This window comes from Tribolium castaneum, chromosome 3 (assembly GCF_031307605.1).
Source record: "Tribolium castaneum strain GA2 chromosome 3, icTriCast1.1, whole genome shotgun sequence".
Classification (NCBI taxonomy): Eukaryota; Metazoa; Arthropoda; class Insecta; order Coleoptera; family Tenebrionidae; genus Tribolium; species Tribolium castaneum.
Window position 1 is genome coordinate 19447317 of NC_087396.1, and position 14520 is coordinate 19461836.

The 14520-nt window shown below is 33.6% G+C and overlaps 1 protein-coding gene across 1 annotated transcript in view; it reads left to right on the forward strand.

The window, feature by feature from the left end:
- The first annotated feature begins 1454 nt into the window (after positions 1-1454).
- Positions 1455-14520, forward strand: part of pros (prospero) — a 72751-nt gene continuing 59685 nt past the window's right edge. Inside the window, exons 1-2 of the mRNA XM_015981482.2 lie at positions 1455-1584; positions 5050-5140. The gene's annotated coding sequence lies outside the window, so the exon portion shown is untranslated. The remainder of the gene's footprint in view (positions 1585-5049; positions 5141-14520) is intronic.

Consider the following 14520-nt stretch of genomic DNA (forward strand, 5'->3'; position numbering starts at 1 on the left):
TTTGCGATTTCAGAAAAAGCTGAGTCAATTGATAGCTATGATTGTCACAAATTGATAAATTGGACGAAAAGTTGAACCCGTTTGCGATTTGCTGTACGAAGTCCTGTGGAAACTCGTTCTCTGTCTACATCAGCATCCGTTTGCTCCATCGCTTTTCCCACAAACCCTCTTTGTTTGTCGGTCATTAATGCAAAACTCTCTCTCTTGCGCCTGCACTTGGCGGGGAGGATCGCCCCCATCCGCCACCCAGGACAGCCATCTCGCTCGAGCGATGTTTTTATGTAAATTCCCTAATCCTCCATCTCTGTTACTCATCCCCATGGCTTTGGACCATACATGTTCTCTCGTCTGACACATGTTTTTTCGCCATCCCTCCTCGTCTATCGGGCACCGATTTTATCCTTCTCTTCCGGATCTGTTAGCCCACGACGCCTGTCTTTGTCCTGGGTTTTATTACAGTATATGCAAATTCGCGGAATTTGTCGTGTTTATGCAAAAATACTTGAGTTTTTAGTCCCCCGTTTATGTGGCATACAAATAAATGTTTTTGTTTGGGAATTCGCGAATTAAGAAAATTAATTCGGTTAACTTTGCACGTGCGCTCTCAGACGGACGGGACAATTTAATTGCGACTGCTTTAACTTCGTTTGCAAAAAGGTTAAGTGCTTTTTAATTAACTCAAACTATTTTAATACACACGTTACTTACACTGACCGCCCGTTTTTAAGCCCTCTTCCCCCCAAAAAAAATTCATTGCGAAAACTATCGTCTGCACTGATCATGGCCAGGAAAGCTCGCAAATGAAACGTTTATTAAATAAAAAAGTGAAAGCGGTAATAAAAAATACGTTGGCTCAATTGTTTATTTTTTACAAATCAACTACAATTAATGATTAATAATTGTGATGAAAAATTCCATAATGAAATAAATAAAATGCGGATTACTTTCACCGCCCGTAAAAACGCTTTCAGTTTTGGTTTTTGTTTCGAATTTTTTCGTGCAATATCGAGTTCGTTAAATGAAAACAGTACTAATTAAACGTTTATTAGAAAAAAGTGGTCAAGCCCTAACATAACAATTTTGCGTGCCCATTAAAATTGAAAAATAATTTTCATCAAAAATCGTAGGTGACGAAGCACGTGTTGTGGCGCGATTTTTGATTGTTAACTGGGCAAGACTTTCACAAGTGAGCGCTTTAGCTGAAAGCTCGGGGGTAATATTTTAAGTGTGTTTTTATCGGGTTGGCGCTATTTATACCCGGCCGTCGATATTTTTATTAAATAAGAGTACATGGTCCGGGCCAAGTTCTTTGAACTCCGGGTGGCGTCCATGCATTGTGATCGTGTATCCGCGACCTCTCATTCACAAATTATTAATCGAACCGACCTTGACATTTTTTCGTCCTGCTGATTTGAGCAGTCAAACCTTTTTTCCGACGTCATCGTACGCGCAGGATTCAACTCGCAGGACTATGTAACAGTGGTAATGTTCCATAAACTTCAGGATTATCAGTTTTATACACCTATGCGTCTACTCGTTGCGTTCAATACAAAAAAAAGATATGGTGTTTAAAAATTTGTCCAGGTAAGTGTTAACATACCAATAATGTTTTCCACTGTCATCCAGGCCCGAAATTTATGATTTATGTACATCGAGGTTGCTTTACAAAAGCCGACAAAAAATAAAAACTGATGATGGCCCTGTTAGTGTCGGACACGTCATATGCATGGGCACGGGAATATTATTGCGTTCCATCAAGGATTTTGAAAGGCGATATGGACGTATCGGTGCGGCTTACAGCATTTTTTTATGGGGCGTTTAGGGTGCGTTTATGTCGAACAAGTTGGACAGATAAATTTTTTATTAAAGCACACGACGAAATAACGAGAATGTTTGCTTTGCGGGTCAACATTTTTTCACTTGCTGGACCTGGATATACCCAACAACTCCAACGCCTCTCTGTTTCATATTTCATTATCTATTCTATCCTCTAGCTAGATATCATTCACATATATTTGCCTAATTATTATTTGTATTACTTGTATAAAAGGCACAGAGTATGCATCAGATAAATTTGTATTCAATGAGCATCTACCATTCAACTATATACAAATATATTTCATCTACGTACGAGCTGACCCTAACTCTAATTAAATGCAAAATATTAAAAAAACGCACCATTTTCTAAAATTAAGTTTTGAATTTTTTTTAATTTTTTTAGAAAGTTTTGAGTGTGGGAATAAGCTTTTTCTCTTTATTGTCTATGCTGCATCTATAAGACAACAGTTTACAGAAAATATTTATCACACGTAAAGTGGCTTGCAATTTGGAATTTAAGTTGGTTAGACTGAATAACGAAGAGATATAAAATACGAGACATCCATTTTCATAACTTATCTACATGCTGATAATTGTTAATAACTTAATTTGAAATTCTTTAGTCATTTTGACAAGGAATTTAATCAATACATTGGAGAAACTAGATGAAAAAAATAACTTTTTTTAATTAAAAAATAAAAATAAATCAAGATTTTGTACATTGAGCGCAAAAAAACAAATAATATTATTAAACATTGAAGATGAATTCTTTTGACAAAATGCTGGAGCACGTCAATTTTTATTCAAACTTGTATTAAAAATTTTAAAATCTTTATTTTTAAGGCAGTGATGTGGGTAATTGACACTTTTATTTTATGGCTTTTTTGATTAATCTTTTAATTGTCGAAATGGTAATATTACTATATCAAATGTTACACATATAAAAAAATCGAAAAAAAATTCTAAACAAAGTTTAAATATTTTTTATCAAAAAAAAAATAGGAGTTAATTGTTCATTTAAAAAAAAATCATCCACCAGCTCCTTAAGAATGAATATGTCTAGAAACAAACGTTCTTGTAGGACCATAGTCCAGAAACTTTTTGTAATGTACATTGCAAAGAACTTTGTGACTAATGCTTTTCACATTTTGATAATCTTGTGGTTTATTAAAAAAATACAACTGTTTTCTCTTTTCAACTCAACAAATAGGTAAACATTTACTGTATTATTTATTTATTGTATTATTTTTTTTGTTCGTAATATTTGTTGTTACCGAACATCTAATGTTATGGTATTGCCATAAAAAAACAAAATGTAAAAAAAATTAAATTTAATTGAGAATAAGTAGTATACTTTAAAAGAATTTTACTTGTTCTAGCATTTTGGTCAAAACCTAATATTTTAAGTTTTAGTACGTAATACCAGCCTGCTATTAATTGCCTATTTTCCTCGTTAAAGTAAGAGTTTTTTTCATTTGGAACAAGCTTGTTTGTTATTCGAATTTTGAATGACCATAATTTGCAGCGAAAAAACATTGACAAAATTATTTTCGCAATGAGAAGTAACGTAAACATAATTTTGTTTTTAATTCTCGGCATTTTTTCAGCAGTTACGTTTTATTTGTTCAAGTAAATTATCGCTGTGTACATAAATTACGATGAGCAAAATTAGCATTCCATTTCATAAAGAATCCTCTTGTTATTTGAACAATGTTACTTTCATGACACGTCGCTTGTATGCCCAATTTTGGCGCAAATTATTTTTAACAGCCAATTATAATTTTATTAAAACATATGTACTTGTTTCATTAAATGTTCCGCAAATAAACGCTTTCGAAACGAAAAATCAGTGTTTCTTTCGCACGTGTTTTGGCCTCAAAATTTCGCCGTTTCTGTAAAGTTCACGCGTCAGTGCTTCCAAAAGACGGACTTGAACAAAATGGACGCCGCATCGTGACCGTCGCGACGGAGTATAAGGCACAGCCAACGCTGCTGATCAATAATGAACATGTCCGACTTCAAGCATCAACAACACTCAGTGCAGACATTTGCACTTGGATAGTTTATCCAAACAGACGACAAACATCACCAATTATAGATGGATTGCTGCTACTGCTACTGCTTGCTCCCCAATCGATCATTCCAGCTGATTGATTAACAATTAAACCCACTCTATTATGACTCCGTCTGAAATTTCCTCCAAGAGGACGGCGCTTCAAATGGCGCACGTTAAAAAGTCGACAGAAAAAGAAAATTCCAATAAACAAATTAAACAAAAAATAAAAGTCATGCAAAAATTAACTACTTTCTTAAAACTAGAAAAAACATGACAACACTTGCCTGATTAAAATAATAAAATCCAAAATTATAAATAATAAATAACACACTTGGTTTAGAAAAAATCGGAATATTGTTTAAACAAACTTTGGACCCGTTTCGCGTTCCGAATTTCGGTTTCTTCCGATCGGTGTACAATTTGATACTAGATTAATAAATAAAGTCGGAAGGACTCCAAGAAGCTTATCTAACCGGTTCGTCTTGTCTCCTGCAAGTGTCCTTGTCAGGAGCACAGCTCAAATAGGTGCAATCGTAGCTGCGTCCCTCTCCAGCAAGTCGAAGGATTGGGAAGTGTATTTGAATATAGTAAAGGTGGTCACCGTGTGAATTGAAAGCAGGTTGATTTGCCGAGCTTTTTATATGTAGATTGCACATTTAATATTCCAAGAATCAAAGGATGAAGCTGAATTAAGAGTGAATTTAATGATGAGAAAAAGGGTGAATGTCGCGGGGCTGAGGACTCGAAATTGTGCATTTCGGAAAAACCTTGCGACCCTTTTGAAAAAAGCGGCTATTTATCGAGCACGCTCGCTTATTAAAATATAAAAGGTACATCAAAAGGCATTACACATGAATGAAGTATTTCATAATTACTGTTTACACAACAAAATTTGATGTTTGTTAATAAATAATTATATTTACCGACCAATATCCAATCCTCCATTATTTTCCATTCGGAGGCTAGCGCGATCGCTTTTATCTTTGCGCGCCTGAAACGCGAGGTCTTGCAGGGCCTGCCCCATGCATAATTTATGGATTCAATTTTCTCTCATTTTCATCAAGTACATCAACGGAATTTGCAAAGTTTTAATTATAAGCATAGAATTCGCCCTGAGATATTACTTGGGGTCCCTTGGCGACACGTTGTTATAGTTCTCTTTGTCTGGCTTGCAGGGAATGTCGGGGTTCAGACGCTGATATGGGAGAAGAAATGAGGGTTGAAATTACCCCGGTGGTTTCGAGGCAAAGAATTTTACTGGAATTGGTGAGTAAGTTAACGAATTTCGTGTTCCTCAGATGTTTTATTCAAATTAAATTTAAATGTGTTTATGTGCAATGCGGCCGCCAAGTTCGCAAAGGAATTTTTAATCACCTGAATATGGATCGCAACGTATTTTAGCAGTGACACGTTAGAATTATTTAACCACAACCGACAAAAATATTTTGGATTTTAATTTTTATTTAAAATTATAAGCGGCACTCTTGTTCTTTCGTTGTAAAAATTTTTCTCCCGTAGTTGTAACTACAGCATTTAAAATCTCCAATTTTTAATGGTTTGATTTAAGTTTAATTATTTATTGTGTGTTCGAGAACGGAGGTTGAATCATCACAAAATTATTTGATTACGTGCTGATGTGGTATTAATTTAACCAACTTAACAAAATTAATCTTTCCAAATGATTTATTAATTAGTGTATGGTTAATCTACTGTTGATCAAGTTGTTGTAATTATGTATAGGAGTCGTCGTGACCACAGATAGTGGGAATTGGTGCCACATATCCATTAACAATGCACGCAGTGCTTCAAGGATTTATTTATTTATTTAGTATCATAAAAATACGTAAAAAAATAATTTTATATAAATCAACGAATTGTGAGAAGTTTTTCATTATTTTGGCCGCATTCGAGTGTTTTTGTTAATATTTTTAGCATTTTTTGTCTCAAAAGTAGATGTTCCAACCTAGAAAACTGTTTATTCTTTTGATCTACTTTTTCGTTTATGCAAATTTTTTCATGTATTAGGTCTTTCTGAACTTGAGTGTTAAAGAAAATTACAATACGTACAAGTATCTAGTGTCAAGAAATAAATCTGGTTTAGAATATAAAAAAATTAATCTGAAAATAAATTGTATTCAAAAGAAAGTGAGTGTAATAATTTATTATGAGAGTGTGTGTTCTTTGAGCTCCACCGTGAGGATCTTAGATATTATAAGAGATACGAGGTCGGTTAATTTAGGACAAAGTAGCGCATTTTTATGCTGAACAATTACCTGAAAGAAGATTTGATGGGTCATATTTAGTTTCTAAATTATCAGGAAAAAACTGAAAAAAAATTCAGAAATTTGTAATGTGTTAATTTTTTTAAGCAAAAACCAAAAGATACAGATGTTTTATCCAGAACCTGAATAAGGCACCTTTTTACAAAGAATCTAAATCTGTCATTGCCTTTTTCAAAGCATTCTTTATGTCAGAGTTACAACCCTCAACATAAGTTTTTCTTATAAGAGCAATATTCGATACTTGTATTTTTGAAAAGTCTTTTATTTCTCAATTACAGCGATGTATTGCATGATATAATTAAATCTTAAATGCAGATTAAAACTGAAAAAAAAAACGTTTTTGCAATGAGTGATTTGAAAAAAAACGCCTAAAATTTTGTTTAACAAACTAAAGTTTAACAGTTCAGTTAATTATTCGATCAAAATTTTTAAAATTTTGTGTAGTTTTGTTTTGCAAAAATAAAGTTCTAGCTTACCATGTCGTTTAGTTTCTAATCTAAATTTATTTAAACTTCCAAAAACCTATTATGTTTTATAACAACCTATTTGTTGGCGTTGTTTTCAAAGCAATTTTTGCAAAAATGCTTTTTTTTCCAAATTTGATCATGTCATGTAATACATCGCTGTAATGAGAAATATAAACACTTTTCAAAAGTACTAATTTCTTATTTTTTTTTATTTTTGCAGTCAAACATCACAAAATACAGTTTTTACCTTTTTTTGAACGGTAAAGTAGTAATGTGCTCAAACTACTTACTACACAGTCAAACAAAATTTTTTGAAAAATTTTGCGATTCAAAAAAAAATCGGATGTCAAATTCGCATTAACAAAGAAGAATTTTTATGTTAGGTATAGTGTTGGTAAATGTAATTGCAATCAAACAAGTTACTTTTTTCACTTTTTAGCTTCGGAAAGAAAATTTATTTCTTTGTGCTTTTTGAAGGAAATTTATTTCATTCCATGTTTATACATCCTTTCACTTTTCTTTTCTTTATCCCTTCTCTATGCCATGTGCTAATGTATAACATGTGGTTGTTACACTGTTGAACGGAATGGAATTGATCATTCGGTATTTCACAGTGAGCGTTACGAAGGACCTGTCAATTTACATTACATTGTCGTGCTCACATTATTTATTTAGATTATTTTTTTAATAGAATTATTTTACATTAAATAATATTTTATTTTACAATTTAACAAGCAAGAGAAACATTAGCTTTTTTTGCTTTTCTGTTGAGAATTTGTTAGCTGTCCGTAATTTAGGAAACCCTTCAAGTATCAAGTTTAGTCCAAGAGCCACCAAACTCACATCGTGTAAAAGTCGATACGGTCGAGCGTGCTTTTTCATTGGCCAACTATAGTGCCACGTGACTAACAAATGTATTCGTAACCATATCCACACATGCTACTTACATCCGCCGTCACCGTAACCTTTGGCGGCGCCTCCACCAACTCTCTTTATTATCATCGCACTTTGAACCACCTGCGATGCGTTTTTTAATTAAGTTATGAGTTTTTGTGGACATTGCTTGGCCTAGGTCAGGCTGCGGCATTCGTTTTATTTTCATTCTTGGTTTTTCTGTTCTTTCTCTCTTCTAAACTTGGTTTCGCTTAAACGCTATTAAAGTAATTGGTTATTTAACTTTTAATTACTTCTAAATATAGGTTCGCATCGATTAGTTTAATTTGTTTAAAGTTAAAAGTATGTTTAAAACCAAATCAAAGTAAACATAAATTTGGCGGAAACCTTTTAATTAGTGTGTTTTACCTGAAAAAATCAAAACTAGTTATTAAATAAATAGAAAAAAAGCCTTTGATGGAATACTGCTTTTATCATTTGCTGCCATTGGCGTAATTAGAACATTTAGGGTTTTGGCATAAAAACAAGACTAATCGGTTTGCCAACAAATATAATATTGAATCAAGTAATTTGTACAATCTTAAAATAGCACCTAAACAATTAAAAATAAAATTTGGACTAGGAGGTACAACACAGTTATTAAATATCATCATTGCCTCCACAATTGGGAAAACTTAGAAGTGCTTCAATTATAGAATATGATGCATTAAGGATTAAAAATTTACTAGATATGCGGTCAGCTTTCGAAACAAAATAAGTATATTACAGCTCTGACTTGTGTTTCTTTCAAAGAAGAGCAACATTGTTTCGCTTGAGTGGATCGTTGCAAATAATGTATGGACTAAAAATTTTAAATTGAAAATATAATTATTTAATTTTGTCAAATTGAAAATTTATGTTGCGGCTAATTTGCTACATAGTGGCAATTCCAGAAAAATCGCGCATCTGATTAAACCCGAATTTTATTTGCGATGTTGGAGCTGTTGCACTGACGTGTACTCTAACGTGACGTATCCTCAAAGACAAAGATTAATGTCCTAGGGGCGACAAAAGGACCAAATATTTACCTCCTGTTAACTGCCCACTCCCTCCGTTCATCCTGTCCTCACTGGTCGACGTTTAGCTAGCTTTCCATCAAATTTAATGATATACACACCCGAGACTGATGCACCATTATTTTTCATTATTAACGTGCCGCTAGTTTTCAAAATTGCATTTGCCGCATGGCAACCGTTTACCGAAAATGGGCGATTCCTTAAATCACAGGCGGAATTCAAAAAATGCTTCTCTAAAAGTGGCGACGTAATGATCTATTGATGAGTTGACACTGGGTATACATTACTTGCCGAACTCGGGAAAAATGCACAGCCAAAGCGACAACGGCTTTGCAATTTTTATTATTGGTGGCATTAAATCACATGACAAATATTGTTACGATACTTTAATTATGGACACAAATTGATGTAAATGGGCCAAAGTGAATTGCTGAATCAAATGCTATCACACCTAAACACCGGTTTATCGCCGATTATTTTTATTTAAATCACAAAAATCTATTTTTCACGAATTAGGTGTACACGTAGACACAAATTTGATAAATACAAACAATCAATTCAGGGTAAAATGGAAAGACAGCCACTTTGAGAAACCCGGCATTTTCATAAAAACAATGGAATTGTAAATTTAAATTTGGATGAAAAGCGTGTAATGAAAAGCTATCTACTCGTCATTGTTATAAGCCAAATGAGTAGATACGAGTGAAAATAATTGTTAACAACAGTGACGTGGGCAAAAATTTCTGTTAAATAATTTTTGCAAAGGCCAGTCTCGTTTATCTCCAAATTTTTTTTACCAAAAGTATAATAAAAAAATAGCTTTTCTTATAGTAATAACTGAATTTGGAAAATAAAACTGTTAGCTCAGAAGATTGAAAATTTTGGTTTAATCAGAAAGTATATACTTCTTTTAGGATACAATTTTATATGTAAATTCTGAGCCATAAATTGCACCAAAAGCGTAATCTATCTTATTTTTGTCAAAAAATAAAAAATGTACATCTGGAATAATTTGCATCGTTTGATAGATAATTTCGTTATTTATTCATCAGTTTATTGAAAATTATTACAGTGCTGTATTTAATCAAAGCTTTCGTTGGCTATTGCATTCTTAGGTGATTTGGGATAGTTTTTTCTTAATAAGAAACTCCTATTACACACCTGTTGTGTGTGTTTATAAAAAAAACGTGTGTTTAATATTGTTCTTGAAAAATTTTAAGATTTACGATAAAATCAGTGATCAGTGATTATTTTCCAAGAAGGTTCTTTTGTAATTGCATTTTAAAAGATTTATTTAATAAAAAAGTGAAGTTTTGTTTATAAAAAGAGCACAGATGCATTAAAAAAGTCAAAGTGTTGTGGGTAAAAGTCAATCAAAGTATTTTTGTTCCGAATGGGTGAGCTTTATTGAAAGGAATGGTTACGCGAAGGCGGGATGTAGGCACTGATAGGCGCTACTATTGCTACGTGGGGCATAAATAGAATCGACTGCATTCCACTTAACCCATAATCGAGACAAATCAATGCCAATAGGCCACTAATAACATGAAACAATTACCATTCGCCAGCTTATCTCATCACCAGATCGCAGTAGGTGCGTTCGATGTGTATAACTTTGAAAAAACGAGCCACAAAAGTGCGGAATTGTTTCGTAAACACGTCGAGCAAAAATTCACTCTCACTTAATTCTGTTGAATTTGTCGATGTATCGGGAAAAAATTAAAACTAACAAAACACAGTTGTTTTAAGTTGTTTTCGTAACGGATCTGGACGTAATTGAAAGGGGCCGTCTATATGAAATAATCCAATTATAGACTTTTTTAAATTTTATTATCACAGTTTACACTGGATTTTTTGATGATATTTTAGAATAACGGATTACTTTTTTCGAACCGGAAATTAATTCTGCTCGGTAGGATGTTGGGGAAGGATTATTTTTCATGGTTCTTTCTGACAATCAACTCTTCGCGATTAATTTGACATTTGTTCTACCCGAAACATGTGTAAATTTTTGAAATGTGGTACAAATACATGAAAGCTCCGGGCATAGATGCAAACCGCTCGCATATTCAACCAAAGCTTTTCAATGGAGTAGCAATTTTAAGTCTTTTAAACGCAACTTTTTTCATTAATTTGGACTAGATCATTCCAGCACGTAATGGACGAATTAATTATGTGTTTTATTTTCACCATTTGGCCCAAAATTTTGTTTTTTGCTGCGAGTTCAAGTAAACGGGTGACCTCTCGGTAAGACCATTGATCAGTATTGGTTTCAATCTAATCTCATTGGATAAACACACAGTAGATAATTACACGGAACTTGGTGCGGGATAAAGTCCGGAGGCGGCATTGAGAGGATGAGTTGGGGGCGGCGGAGTGATGAATGTGTGTGTTTAGCTTCGTTAGCTGGCGACAGACTTTAATTATCTCTCCAAGGATTCCAGTAGCATTAGCCTCCATACAGAAGCGATACATGCTTCATTACTGTTTTATATCATGGAAACTTTAGTTTGACTAGAGTTGTTTATGCTTCATTGGAGTCTTGTTGTTTTGCATTTTGGCTTCGCGTATATTCTCTAGTTATATCTAGTTATTAGTTTCAGGTATTTATAGTTTTCAAACTGCAATGAAACTCAAGATAAAAGTGCTCTTGAAGCGCAATGATTCGGAAAATTTATTCGCATCCAAATACACCAAATAGTTTGCTCTTTTGGATTGCTGCCACAAATTTTTGCAACAAGTATTTTATTGCATTCCTCTGCAGTCAAACTATGTGACCGCCGATGCACAAGTCTCGAACTTCCATTAATGCGTGTAATTACAAAAAAAAGAAAGAATATTTCAAAGCAGTGCTGTTTAAACAGAGCTCTCTACTTCCAGAGGTCTTTAACCCTTCCGATGACCAAACAGTAACACAATCTATCCGCATACACTCTTCCACTGTGGTGGTCATATTCCAAGAAGCCTTCATTGGTAATTAATAAAAATACAAATATGTTGACAGATCAAACACCGTCCACTACACTTACACCTAAATGTCCATCGTCTATTTACAAAATATAAAATGTCGCAATCGCTAATGAATCGTGGCCGCTATTGGTTTAACCCTTCTTCTTAACTCTCTCGATCCGAGTAGGCGCAGGGTAAAGAGGGTGGCGATGGGCAATTGTCCCGCTCATTAATCACAGCGATCCGCGGCACTCTTGGATGTCAAATGCAGTCCGGCTGAAGAGTCGCTGCTGCTTTGAGGGTTTCATCTAGCTAATTGCTGCCAAACGACGTTTTTAATTAATGACCGCGTATTACGATATTTCGGGATGTTCCATCAAAAGCCCTTTTTATGGCTTGTTTAATTTTGGGCCCTGAAAAAATACCATCGTTTCACGACCCAACTGCCACCACCCTCGATTTCTGCTAATAGGCTCTGGGCCTCCAAATCGACGGCACTTTGCGCAACTACTTCAAAAACTACAGTTTACAGAAATATTTTTACAACAAGAGCAGAAAGTATCATTTGCATAACAACACAGTAAGTAGTGTGCAAAATGTGTATTCAACTCGAGGTTCGAGGGCCAGTAACTAACCGAAAACAGGCAACAAGTAGGCGAGCAAATTAAAAAAGTTTGAACTATTTTTTTAAACTCTCCGCCTTATAGCACAACTAACTAAAATAAACTTAATTGCTCATTATTATTATTATTATTATTATTATTATTATTATTATTATTATTATTATTATTATTATTATTATTATTATTATTATTGTATAGACTACGTAAACATAAGAAAATTAAAAAAAGACTATTGATGATCTATAGTTGATTGCAAGCAAAAATTTATTCAACGTAAAGAGGAATTCAACTTAGAGGTTTGAGATATCGAGTTAAATTATAAACCTATCTCGAAAAATTTGAGATATAAAGGTATGTCAGGTCAGGTCTGGTCAGATCTTTGTTCATTGTTTCATTGTTCTGGTCTCAAATTTTGAATAAAATTTAAACATTTTCCTAATATTTTCGGTCTGTTTCAAGAAAACTTGCGAAAATAATTTAACTGCGATCTTGCAACGAAACACTAACTCCTTCGTAGCACATGCTTCAACACTGCAATCATGCGGAAAAATAATTGTCGTTGAGTGAATTTTTTCAGAATTTTTTTACAATTTTTCACAATTCAATTAATTAATTACAATTGAATCGACAGAAAAATTATTATTTTTTATGTCATTTTAGAACAAGCAATGCTAAGATGCTGTTTCGTAAAAACATCCTAAAATATAAAATTGGCTACAAAAAATAACTAATTAAAAACTAAAAATTCGAATTAACGTTATTTTGAAAGCAGCAACAATTTTGTTAAGAATTTTTTGCTGAAAATATTACTTAAGCATCGTAGTTTTACTATAACATCATAAGTCATAAAATTATAATTAATTAATATTATATTTAAATTTGACTGGTAATAATACAGCTACTTTTGATGATTTTTTCGTTTTTCCTCTAACAGGACAGTTAAAAAATACATTGTAGGCTACTGAACTAATAATGAATTTTAATATCTAAAGTTAAATAAGTATATCTTTTATAATCAGTAAGAGTCATTTAAATATTTATCTGTAAAACAAAAAATTGGAGGTTCTATTTAAATGTTTCAAATTATTCAAGTTTTAAAAATTGTTTTTTTTTTTTAAATAGCGTACTTGAAATCAATTTTAGGTCATGCAATGGCTATCGGACGTATTTTGTACTTTTTCAACGTAAAATAATGTTTTTTGCATAATTTAATAAATAATTTTTGAATATTTTCACTCGTAAGTACCTAATAGGTGTAATAGGTTAATAATAGTGTTCACGAACTCGTTGAGGGTCGGAGTGCTACTTTGGTGGCATGCGTCCCATACAAGAAAACCAGTTCCAATTGACCCGAGCTGAGGAATATCACTTGTTGTGTCAAGTGTCAAAGGTCTAAAGATCTATCCTTTTACGGGACCCTTTTGAAACCTAGGGCGCGTGTCATCAACACGTGCCACGTGTAGGGGGTTGAAAATACACATTTTAAACGGGACCCTACACGCTTTAGGGCAAAAACAGTTCTTAAATCCTGTCATAAATAAATCGAATTTAGCAAAATTATCTTTCCGTAAAATTGCTATGAGCTTCAGAAGTTGGAGGCAAAGTTTGTTTTTCTGGCGGCTATTTAACGTCTGGTCTTGAAGTTGTCCGTTTTATTTGAATATCAAACAAAACACCCTAATTCAAATAATTATTAATGGAAACGATGCAAGTGGTCAGCGGGGTATTTCTCACGACGGTGCTCTCCACCCTTGATGGCATAGTAACGATCGTCTTGAACAGGTTTGGTTGGTTAAGAAAGGACATAAAAATGCTTGCGGCATCCCTGGTCCAGGAGAGATGACCGTGGGATCAGAACGGCTGGCCTAAATCTGCGAGGTCGAACTCACTTTGACCTGTAACCTCAGCCCCCCTAAACCGCTACCCCTCATCTCAAAAAAATTACGTTGGGAATATAACACGTGTGGGCTATGGATCATCAGAAATTCGACGATTTTGCACATTTATTTTTTACTTTGATAAACTGCAAATAATTTTAGTTAACGAAGGTGCGGAAGGTTTGATCGATTATCTTACCGACAATTAATAAAAAGTTTTCGCGAGGGAGGTCATGGCATCAAATTGCAAATTTAGTTTTTTGTAATAATTTTCCACAAAACAGAAAGTGCAAATTGGATTTTCATACAATGATAAGTAAATAAACACGCACCACAGTCGACTACTCGTTATTTTATCTGTAAGAAACGTCGATTACACTGTTTTAAACAAACAAAAATGAATTTGTTTAGCTAATAACAAGTAAACTAAAGCGGGATTTAACAAATCGATTTGCGTTAAAAGCTGCCAATTTGTTAAATTAGCAGAGTTGCACATTCG